The 11730-nt window shown below is 38.2% G+C and overlaps 1 protein-coding gene across 2 annotated transcripts in view; it reads left to right on the top strand.

Annotated features, from left to right (window-relative positions):
• The first annotated feature begins 1872 nt into the window (after positions 1–1872).
• Positions 1873–11730, top strand: part of ST6GAL1 (ST6 beta-galactoside alpha-2,6-sialyltransferase 1) — a 135897-nt gene continuing 126039 nt past the window's right edge. Inside the window, exons 1-2 of one of the 2 annotated variants that reach the window (XM_053709859.1) lie at positions 1873–2002; positions 10264–10381. The gene's annotated coding sequence lies outside the window, so the exon portion shown is untranslated. The remainder of the gene's footprint in view (positions 2003–10263; positions 10382–11730) is intronic. The other variant, XM_053709858.1, reaches the window with a different exon arrangement.

Raw genomic sequence — 11730 nt, 5'->3', positions numbered from 1 at the left:
GAGCCAGAACATCAAATACCCTTTGAAAGGAGGCCACAAATTCAGCGTAATTTGAAATCACACGTTTGTTAGTCTCCCACAAAAGAATTAGCCCAGGCAAGAGCTGTGTCAGAGAGTAACAAGATGAGAAATTCAACCTTAGCTCTGTCAGAGGGAAACGCCTGAAGTAACACCTCAAAGTAAATGCCCACCTAGTTCAAAAACCCTCTGCACTGAATAGGATCACCTCCATATCGCTGAGGTAGAGGTGCAGAACCGGACATGCTCCTGGTAGGACTACGTGCAGCAGCGGAAACAGGAGCAGCCATAACTTGCAGGACACTTTGGTCCAAATGAGCAGTGCGAGTCAGCAGGGTTTGCAGGGCTAGTGCAAATTGATTCAAGCGGTGATCCTGTTCATCCATCCTGGAAATGATCGTAGGTAAAGGTGGATTATTAGCACAATCAGGATTCATGGCCCTTGGTTAATGTCAGGATGCCAGGAATTAGAAGAGAAGTGCAAAAAAAATCACACCTTTTGTAATAGCAAAAAATAAAAAGTCCACAAGTCAAATAACAAGCCAGGAGTCAAAACCAGAGCTGGTAATCAGACGAGCCGAGTCAGGAGCCAAAGCGAGTAGTCAGACGAGCCAGAATCAGGAACAAGGAGAACAGCAGAGTCAGGAACAAGCCAGAGATCAGGAACCAGGAGGGATGTCAGACAGCCAGGTAATACACAGAAACTGGAACTCACAAACAGGTCTGAGACAACGCAAGGGCAAAGCATACTGAACAAAGGCCCTTTAAATAATAAATGATGACATCACAATTCTGAGACTGCAACCTGTCTCACATGGATGATGTACACCAGTCTGGCCATAAAAGAGCGTGCAGGAAATGAGCAGCATCACACACTATGCACCAGAGTCAGCAAGAGAGGTGAGTAAAATGGCAGCCAGCAGCACATGGCAAACAAAGCAGGGAAAAAACCCTGACAATCAGTTATTCACTTCTACTTCAGATGAATCGTCTTCCAGGAGGAATATCCACAAAGTTAACCTTCAATCTTTGTTCAGACTTTCATTTGTTTTTACATTGTTATCAATTTTTCTGGTTCTTCACACAGAACTGTTAAGTGTTTTCTCTCCTACTCTTCAAAGAGAAGAGAGGAGGATTTGCTGTATACTAGTCACTATATGGTCAGTGGGAACTCTCTGATTGGTCACTCATTTCTATGAACATTCAACCTTTGTTTTCTTTGGTCTCTCTGTGTATTACTTTTTTTTGTGGCTGTTTTATAAATATTATTTATGTATTGTACTTTTAAATGCTGTCTATGCAGTAAAGAGAAAAGGTTTAACAAATATTCGTCTCTGTCTAAATCATGATTATTTTGCCACTTCAAAAAAAAAAAAAAAAATTGGAATTATGATCACACCAACATTGAAAAGGATTTTTTTTGTAGCTGTCTATATGCAAATATTCACCAAATGACAAATTGTAACCAACTCCTGAGTCTTTTACCATAGAACATGGTCAACTTTACATTTCACCATGTGTTCTCTCATATTGTTTAATGTTTATTCTTATGCCAAATGTACATACAGCTATCTGTATGCAAATGCAATGTCTTTATACTCACAATTGCATATGGTCTCTTGTTTATATGTGCATACTTAGGTCCCTTGTAGCATATATCTGCCTGATCACTTGCATGTCTGTTTGTTTATCTCTACATGATCATATGAAATCCTATGTGCATATGCCCATGTGTTTAAATAGCCATGCACAACTCTGTCTGTTTGTATATATCTGTATCATCTGCATGTTGTGGCTGTGGGAGTTAACTTGGTAACTCTGACTGTAGTTGCTTACTTCCTATAGTTCAGTGCTAGAGTGAGCTGTTTATGAGAAAGGCTGCTGTTATTGTTCTCTCTCTCTCTTACTTGACAAATAGTGTTATTGCTCATACTTAATGTTAAAAGAGAAAAGAGGAATACTATTGGCACCTGTTTGCTGCAAGGTAAGCATTTTAATAACCCCAATTTAGCATAATTTGTACTGAGATGCAATTTACATAATCTCACTTTGCTTTGCTTTTGCGGAACAAATTTTTAAGCATATAAAACATATTAATACAAGCTGCACCTTATGAAACTTCATTTGGCAACCTTTTCCAGAAATTGTTCTTTAAGTTGTATAAAATGATTTTAAGAAATGTTTTGTAGATAATACAGAATTAATAGTTCAATTAAACAGTGTAAGGTAAAAAAAAGTTTTTAAGTATGTGAGAATCTAATTTAAAATAAATTATTTAGATCAATCTTCTTGGCTTTAGTTTTTGATTTATGACTTGCACAGAAAAAATAAAGGATGCAAATAATAAATCTATTTTCATTCATCTATTCAAATTCTTATTTCGAGATGTGCATATTTTCCAATCCTCACAAGTCACTTTTTCAGATAAAGCAGTTTTTAGAACCAGACAGATCTCATTTTTATTTTTTACAGAACTTTTTAAACCTGAAAGCTTTTTATAGTTGTGGCTTTAGAAATATCACGATTTGCACAGATCTTTACAAACGTTAAGGTATTTGATGGGTATCACAGATCTTTACAAGTACCTCTAAGATATATCGAGGGTAACAAAAACATCTTTACTATATTGTTCACTTAAAGGGACAGTCTACTTGAAAAGGTGTATTGTTTCAAAAGATAGATAGTCCCTTTATTACCACTTTTATATTAATATACTTTTTACTTCTGTGATTACCTTGTATCTAAGCCTCTGCAACCTGCCTCCTTATTTCAATTATTGTGACAGACTTGCATTTCAGCCAAACAGTGCTGGAATTAGCAAAATGTTATCTAGTTGGCACAGGTTTGCTGTTTAACTTTTAAATGCTAATAAAATGCACTGAGATAAGAGGTGGCCTTCAAGGGCTTAGAAATCAGCCTATAGCCTCTATTTATCAAGGTCTGGCGGACCTGATCCGACATTGCGGATCAGGTCCGCCAGACCTCGCTGAATATGGAGAGCAATACGTTCTCCGTATTCAGCATTGCACCAGCAGCTCACAAGAGCTGCTGGTGCAATGCCACCCCTGCAGACTCGCGGCCAATCGGCCGCCAGCAGGGGGGTATCAATCAACCCGATCGTACTCAATCAGGTTGATTTCCGGCGATGTCTGTCCGCCTGCCCAGAGCAGGCGGAAAGGTTATGGAGCAGCGGTCTTTGTGACCACTGCTTCATAACTGCTGTTTCTGGCGAGTCTGAAGACTCGCCAGAAACACGGGCCATCAAGCTCCTTTCGAAGCTTGATAGATAGGCCCCTATAAGCCTACATAGATGTAGCCTTCAACAAAGAATTCCAAGGGAAGAAAGCACATTTTATGATAAAAGTAAATTGGAAAGTTGTTTAAAATTGTATGCCCTATCTGAATCATGAACATTTCATTTTGATTTAACTGTCAATTAACTGTCTCCATATTCCCCATATTTTGTATAATTTTTTTTTCATTTTGATTTAACTGTCAATTAACTGTCTCCATATTCCCCATATTTTGTATAATTTTTTTTTTTAATATTTTATATGTAATATTTCAATAATTCGTAATGAGATTAGCAATTCTTTATGTGCAACAAATAAATCAATGGCAACAAGTTTATGTTACTGAACAATAAATACATGTTCATCAACATAAACGTTGTTGTACGATCAATGAGTTAATAAAGGGACAGTAAAGTCAAAATTAAACTTTCATGATTTGGATAGAGCATGCACGTTTCCAATTTGCTTCTGTTATCAAATTTGCTTCATTCTCTTGGTATCTTTTATTGAATAAGTAAAACTAGGTAGGCTCATAAGAGCTCAAGAGTGTGCCTTTAGTACTCAATGAGGCCTATTTATCATAGGTCTTGCGGACCTGATCCGACAGTGTGGACATATACATATATATACACATACACGCTTTATAAAATAGAATAGAATAGAACCTCCAAACATCTCAGTGATTATTGATAGACAAATTACCAAAATATTTCCCAAGTATATGAGAACAACGAGAAAAAGTTAAGCCTACATTTAAAATGTGGAGATATCTATATCGTCTTATAAAGTTAAGAATGGCTCCACTGATTATAAGTGTGTAGGAGAGCTAGAATACTACTTATGAAAATAGGAAGAGACATTGGGGGGTAGTTATCAAGCCGTCAACCTCAAATACGCTGGAATTCCGCAGCGTATTTGTGGCGAGGCTGATTCGCCTTAGTTATCAAAGGCTAGAGACCGGCAAAAGTAGAATTTTGTGACGTAAGCTTCGATCCGCCGGACTCAGTCCGACACAGATAGATTCTTACGTCACTCCAGATGTTCCGCACACAAGTGCGGCACAATCTGACTACTTTCACTAGTTATCAAAAAACTAGCAGGTATGCTCGGCACTTTTCCGGCCCAGCGTACCTGGTTTTCAATCCGCCGCCCTGGAGGCGGCGGATCCCATAGGAATCAATGGGAGTCTGACCATAGCGAAATTACAAGTTCGCTGCTGCCAGACATCCCATTGATTCCTATGGGAGCTGTCTACACCTAACACCCTAACATGTACCCCGAGTCTAAACACCCCTAATCTGTGTCCCCCTACACCGCCGCAACTAAATAAAGTTAATACCCCCTAAACCGCCGCTCCCGGAGCCCACCGCAAGCTACTCTATACATATTGACCCCTAAACCGCCGCTCCCTGACCCCGCCGCAACTAGAATAAATGTATTAACCCCTAAACCGCCGCTCCCGGACACTGCCGCAACCTACATTATACCTAGTAACCCCTATCCTGCCCCCCCATACCGCTGCACTCTATAGCAAAGTTATTAACCCCTATCCTGCCGATCCCGCACCTCACCGCAACTAAATAAATAGTTTAACCCCTAAACTGCCGCTCCCGGACCCTGCCGCAACCTATATTAAACGTATTAACCCCTAATCTGCCCCCCCCTACACCGTCGCCACCTATAATACATTTATTAACCCCTATCCTGCCCCCCCTACACCGCCGCCACTGTAATAAATTTATTAACCCCTAAACATAAGTCTAACACTAACCCTAGCACCCTCTAACTTAAATATTAATTAAATAAATCTAAATAATATTTCTATTATTAACTAAATTAATCCTATTTAAAACTAAATACTTACCTTTAAAATAAACCCTAATATAGCTACAATATAAATAATAATTATATTGTAGCTATCTTAGGATTTATTTTTATTTTACAGGTAACTTTCAATTTATTTTAACTAGGTACAATAGCTATTAAATAGTTATTAACTATTTAATAGCTACCTAGGTAAAATAAAGAGAAATTTACCTGTAAAATAAAAACTAACCTAAGTTACAATTACACCTAACACTACACTATACTTAAATAAATTATTCCTATTTAAAACTAAATACTTACCTGTAAAATAAACCCTAAGATAGCTACAATGAAATTAATAATTACATTGTAGCTATTTTAGGATTTATATTTATTTTACAGGTAACTTTGTATTTATTTAGCTAGTTAGAATAGTTATTAAATAGTTATTAACTATTTAATAACTACCTAGCTAAAAGAAATACAAAATTACCTGTAAAATAAATCCTAACCTAAGTTACAATTAAACCTAACACTACACTATCATTACATTAATTAAATAAATTAACTACAAATAACTACAATGAAATACAATTACATAAACTAACTAAAGTACAAAAAATAAAAAAAGCTAAGTTACAAAAAATAAAAAAAGCTAAGTTACAAACAATAAAAAAAATAAGTTACAAACATTTCAAAAATATTACAACAATTTTAAGCAAATTACACCTAATCTAAGCCCCTAATAAAATAACAAAGCCCCCCAAAATAAAAAAAATTCCCTACCCTATTCTACATTTAAAAAGTTCAAAGCTCTTTTACCTTACCAGCCCTTAAAAGGGCCTTTTGTGGGGCATGCCCCAAAGAAAACTGCTCTTTTGCCTGTAAAAGAAAAATACAACCCCCCCAACATTAAAACCCACCACCCATATACCCCTAATCTAACCCAACCCCCCCTTAAAATAACCTAACACTAATCCCCTGAAGATCATCGTACCTTGAGTCGTCTTCACTCAGCCAAGCCACCGATGGAACTGAAGAGGAGATCCGGAGCGGCAGAAGTGATCCTCCAAGGGGCACTGAAGAAGTCTTCCATCCGATGAAGTGATCCTCCAGGCGGCGCTGAAGAAGTCTTCCATCCGGGCGATGTCATCTTCTAAGTGGCGCTGAAGAAGTCTTCTATCCGGGCGATGTCATCTTCCAAGCGGGGTCTTCAATCTTCTTTCTTCAGGATCCATCTTCATCCTGCCGACGCAGAACATCCTTCTTTACCGACGGACTACCGACGAATGAAGGCTCCTTTAAGGGACGTCATCCAAGATGGCGTCCCTTCAATTCCGATTGGCTGATAGGATTCTATCAGCCAATCGGAATTAAGGTAGGAAAAATCTGATTGGCTGATTGAATCAGCCAATCAGATTGAGCTCGCATTCTATTGGCTGATCCGATCAGCCAATAGAATGCGAGCTCAATCTGATTGGCTGATTGGATCAGCCAATCGGATTGAACTTCAATCTGATTGGCTGATTCAATCAGCCAATCAGATTTTTCCTACCTTAATTTCCGATTGGCTGATAGAATCCTATCAGCCAATCAGATTGAGCTCGCATTCAATTAGCTCAATCTGATTGGCTGATTCCTACCTTAATTCTGATTGGCTGATAGAATCCTAGGTAGCTATTAAATAGTTAATAACTATTTAATAGCTATTCTACCTAGTTAAAATAAATTGAAAGTTACCTATAAAATAAAAATAAATCCTAAGATAGCTACAATATAATTATTATTTATATTGTAGCTATATTAGGGTTTATTTTAAAGGTAAGTATTTAGTTTTAAATAGGATTAATTTAGTTAATAATAGAAATATTATTTAGATTTATTTAATTAATATTTAAGTTAGGGGGGTGTTAGGGTTAGTGTTAGACTTAGGTTTAGGGGTTAATAAATTTATTACAGTGGCGGCGGTGTAGGGGGGGCAGGATAGGGGTTAATAAATGTATTATAGGTGGCAACGGTGTAGGGGGGCAGATTAGGGGTTAATAAATTTTATATAGGTTGCGGCAGGGTCCGGGAGCGGCGGTTTAAGGGTTAAACTATTTATTTATTTGCGGCGAGGTGTGGGATCAGCAGGATAGGGATTAATAACTTTATTATAGAGGGCGGCGGTATAGGTGGGGCAGGATAGGGGTTACTAGGTATAATGTAGGTTGCGGCGGTGTCCGGGAGCGGCGGTTGAGGGGTTAATGCATTTATAAGAGTTGCGGCGGGGTCTAGGAGCGGCGGTTTAGGGGTTAATACATTTATAAGAGTTGCGGCGGGGTCTAGGAGTGGCGGTTTAGTGGTTAGTTACTTTATTGAGTTGCAGGGGGCTCCGGGGGCGCCGGTATAGGGGGTAGAACAGTGTAGTTTAGTGTGGGTGCTTAGTGACAGCTAGCAATAAAGCTGTAAGAAAGCAGAAGAGCAGCGAGATCGGATGAGTGATAACTCTCACAGTCCACTTCTCATCGCTCCGTATTTGGTGCGCGGCTTTTTGACAGATTTATTGATAACTTAGGCGAATTTTTTCAGGTCCGCGGCGGCGATGGTAGGCGAGCTTAGGCGGGTGTATTGGGCCGGCGAAGGCAGGAAATTTGACACGTTGATAACTACCCCCCATTGTAATGGCTTATGAATGAGCTTATTGATAAGTGCTTACTGATATATATGAATTCAATGAAAACTCGGCTAGATTACGAGTTTTGCATTATGAGGGGTGCGGTGCTAACTTGCACGTTATTGTCATCGCTCACTTACCTACAGCGCTGGTATTACAGGTTTACAAAAACCCGGCGTTATTAGGCAAGAAGTGAGCGTAAAGCAAAATTGTGCTCCATACCGCACTCCAATACCAGCGTTGCTTAAGTCAGCGGTGAACTGGTTGTATGTGCTCATGCACGATTTCCCCCTAGACATTAATGGGGAGAGCCGGCTGAAAAAAAGCCTAACACCTGCAATAAAGCAGCGTAAAGCTCCGTAATACAGCCCCATTGATTCCTATTGGGAAACTAAATTTATGTTTACACCTAACACCCTAACATGAACCCCGAGTCTAAACACCACTAATCTTACACTTATTAACCCCTAATCTGCTGCCCCCGACATCGCCGACACCTACATTATATTTATTAACCCCTAATCTGCCGCTCCGGGCATCGCTGCAACTATAATAAGCATATTAACCCCTAAACCGCTGCACTCCCGCATCTCAAACACTATTTAAATAATGTTAACCACTAATCTGCCATCCCCGACATACCCGCCACCTACCTACATTTATTAACCCCTAATCTGCCGCCCCCAATGTCGCCGCCACTATACTAAAGTTATTAACCCCTAAACCTAAGTCTAACCCTAACACCCCCTAACTTAAATATAATTAAAATAAATCTAAATAAAACCTACTATTAATAACTAAATAATTCCTATTTAAAACTAAATACTGACCTATAAAATAAACCCTAAGCTAGTTACAATATAACTAATAGTTACATTGTAGCTAGCTTAGGGTTTATTTCTAATTCACATGCAAGTTTGTATTTGTTTTAACTAGCTAGAATAGTTACTAAATAGTAATTAACTATTTACTAACTACCTAGCTAAAATAAATACAAATTTACCTGCAAAATAAAACCTAACCTGAGTTACACTAACACCTAACCTTACTCTACAATTATATACATTACATTAATTAAATACAATTAACTAAATTACAAAAAAACAAACACTAAATTACACAAAATAAAAAAAGAAATGATCAGATATTTAAACTAATTACACCTAATCTAATAGCCCTATCAAAATAAAAAGCCCCCCCCCCCCCAATAACAAAGACCCTAGCCTAAACTAAACTACCAATAGCCCTTAAAAGGGCCTTTTGCAAGGCATTGCCCCAAATAAATCAGCTCTTTTACCTGTAAAAAAAATACAAACAACCCCCTCAACAGTAAAACCCACCACCCACACAACCAACCCCCCAAATAAAAACCTAACTAAAAAAAACTAAGCTCCCCATTGCCCTGAAAAGGGCATTTGGATGGGCATTGCCCTTAAAAGGGCATTTAGCTCTATTGCTGCCTAAAACCTAATTTAAAAATAAAACCCACCCAATAAACCCTTAACAAAACCCTAACCCCCTGAAGATCCACTTACAGTTTTGAATAGCTGACATCCATCCTCAACGAAGCCGGGAGAAGTCCTCAACGAAGCGGCAAAAAGTCCTCAACAAAGCTGGGAGAAGTCTTCATCCAAGCCGGGAGAAGTGGTCCTCCAGAGGGGCAGAAGTCTTCATCCAGACGGCATCTTCTATCTTCATCCATCTGGCGCGGAGCAGCTCCATCTTCAAGACATCCGGCGCGGAGCATTTTCTTCTTCCTTTAAGTGACATCATCCAAGATGGCGTCCCTTAGATTCCGATTGGCTGATAGAATTCTATCAGCCAATCGGACTTAAGGTTGAAAAAATCCTATTGGCTGATGAAATCTATAAGGATTGTTGTAGAAACATCATTTGATACGTTTTTTTGAAAGAATTGTGAAAGACTCCTTAGTTTGTATCAGCTGGGTACTTAAAATGTACAGTCTACTAGTTTAAAAAGACAGATAATCCCTTGATTTACCATTCACCAGTTTTGCATAACCAACACTGTTATAGAAATATACTTTATTATCTCTGTAATTACCTTGTATCTAAGCTCTTGCAGACTGCCTCCTTATCTCAGATCTTGCATTTCAGGCAATTAGTGCTGACTCTTAAATTACTTCACGTGCAAGAGCACAATGTTATTTATATGAAACACATGAGCTAATGCCCTCTAGCTGTGAAAAACTGTCAAATGCATTCAGATAAGAGGTGGCCTTCAAGGGGTTAGAAATTAGCATATGAGCCTGTCAAGATTTAGCTTTCAACAAAGAATACCAAGAGAACAAAGCAAATTTAAGGATAAAAGTAAGTTAGAAAGTTGTTTAAAATGGCATGCCCTATCTGAATCATGTTTAAGTTAAAGGGCCACTAAACCCAAAATCTTTCTTTCAGCATTCAGATAGAACATACAAATTTAAACAACATTACAATTTACTTATATTATTTATTTTGCTTCATTTTTTAGATATCTTTATTTGAAGAAAAAGAAATGCACATGGGTGAGCCAATCACATGAGGCTTCCATGTGCAGCAACCAATCAGCAGCTTCTGATTCATTGATCATGAAAAGATATGGAGCTATGGTTTGATATTCATATATAACATTACTTGAGTAACATGACTAACAATGATTATATAGGATCAGAATGATACATCATTAGTTAGTACCACATAGTAGGATCTAGTAGATATATTACCAGCCTCTTGTTCTCTTCTTGAAGTAAACTCCATTAGCTTCATCTGATTACTAAACCTAACTCACCCGTATAGCAAAAGTATGGCAGGGGCACCATTTACGTAACATCTTAATACAATATAGCCTTTTAGTACCTCCTTTTCTTATTTCTTATTTTTTAATTATTTATGTATTAGTATTGTTGTAGTATTATTGTACCTCAATTGAAAATTATAGTACAACAAGAACATTTTTATTTTTACCACATTATCGGCTAGATTTAGAGTTCTGCGGCCAAAGGGGTGCGTTAGCTACGCATGCTTTTTTTCCCCCGCACCTTTTAAATACCGCTGGTATTTAGAGTTCACAGAAGGGCTGCGTTAGGCTCCAAAAAGGGAGCGTACAGGCATATTTACCGCCACTGCAACTCTCAATACCAGCGGTGCTTATGGACTCGGCCAGCTTCAAAAACGTGCTCGTGCACGATTCCCCCATATTAAACAATGGGGCAGTTTGAGCTGAAAAAAAACACCTGCAAAAAAGCAGCGTTCAGCTCCTAACGCAGCCCCATTGTTTCCTATGGGGAAACACTCCTTAAGTCTGCACCTAACACCATAACATGAACCCCGAGTCTAAACACCCCTAACCTTACACTTATTAACCCCTACTCTGCCGCCCCCGCTATCGCTGACCCCTGCATATTATTATTAACCCCTAATCTGCCGCTCCGTACACCGCCGCGACCTACATTATCCCTATGAACCCCTAATCTGCTGCCCCTAACCCCCGCCAACCCCTATATTATATTTATTACCCCCTAATTTCCCCCCCCAACGTCGCCACTACCTACCTACAATTATTAACCCCTAATCTGCCGACCGGACCTTGCCGCTACTCTAATAAATGTATTAACCCCAAAAGCTAAGTCTAACCCTAACCCTAACACCCCCCCTAAGTTAAATATAATTTTTATCTAACGAAATAAGATAAATCTTATTAAATAAATTATTCCTATTTAAAGCTAAATACTTACCTGTAAAATAAACCCTAATATAGCTACAATATAAATAATAATTATATTGTAGCTATTTTAGGATTAATATTTATTTTACAGGCAACTTTGTATTTATTTTAACCAGGTACAATAGCTATTAAATAGTTAATAACTATTTAATAGTTACCTAGTTAAAATAATTACTAAATTATCTGTAAAATAAATCCTAACCTAAGTTACAATTAAACCTAACACTACACTAT

The sequence above is a fragment of the Bombina bombina genome, chromosome 4 (assembly GCF_027579735.1).
Source record: "Bombina bombina isolate aBomBom1 chromosome 4, aBomBom1.pri, whole genome shotgun sequence".
Classification (NCBI taxonomy): Eukaryota; Metazoa; Chordata; class Amphibia; order Anura; family Bombinatoridae; genus Bombina; species Bombina bombina.
Note: the sequence above shows the minus strand (reverse complement) of the source record. Positions and strands in the feature narration are given on the sequence as shown.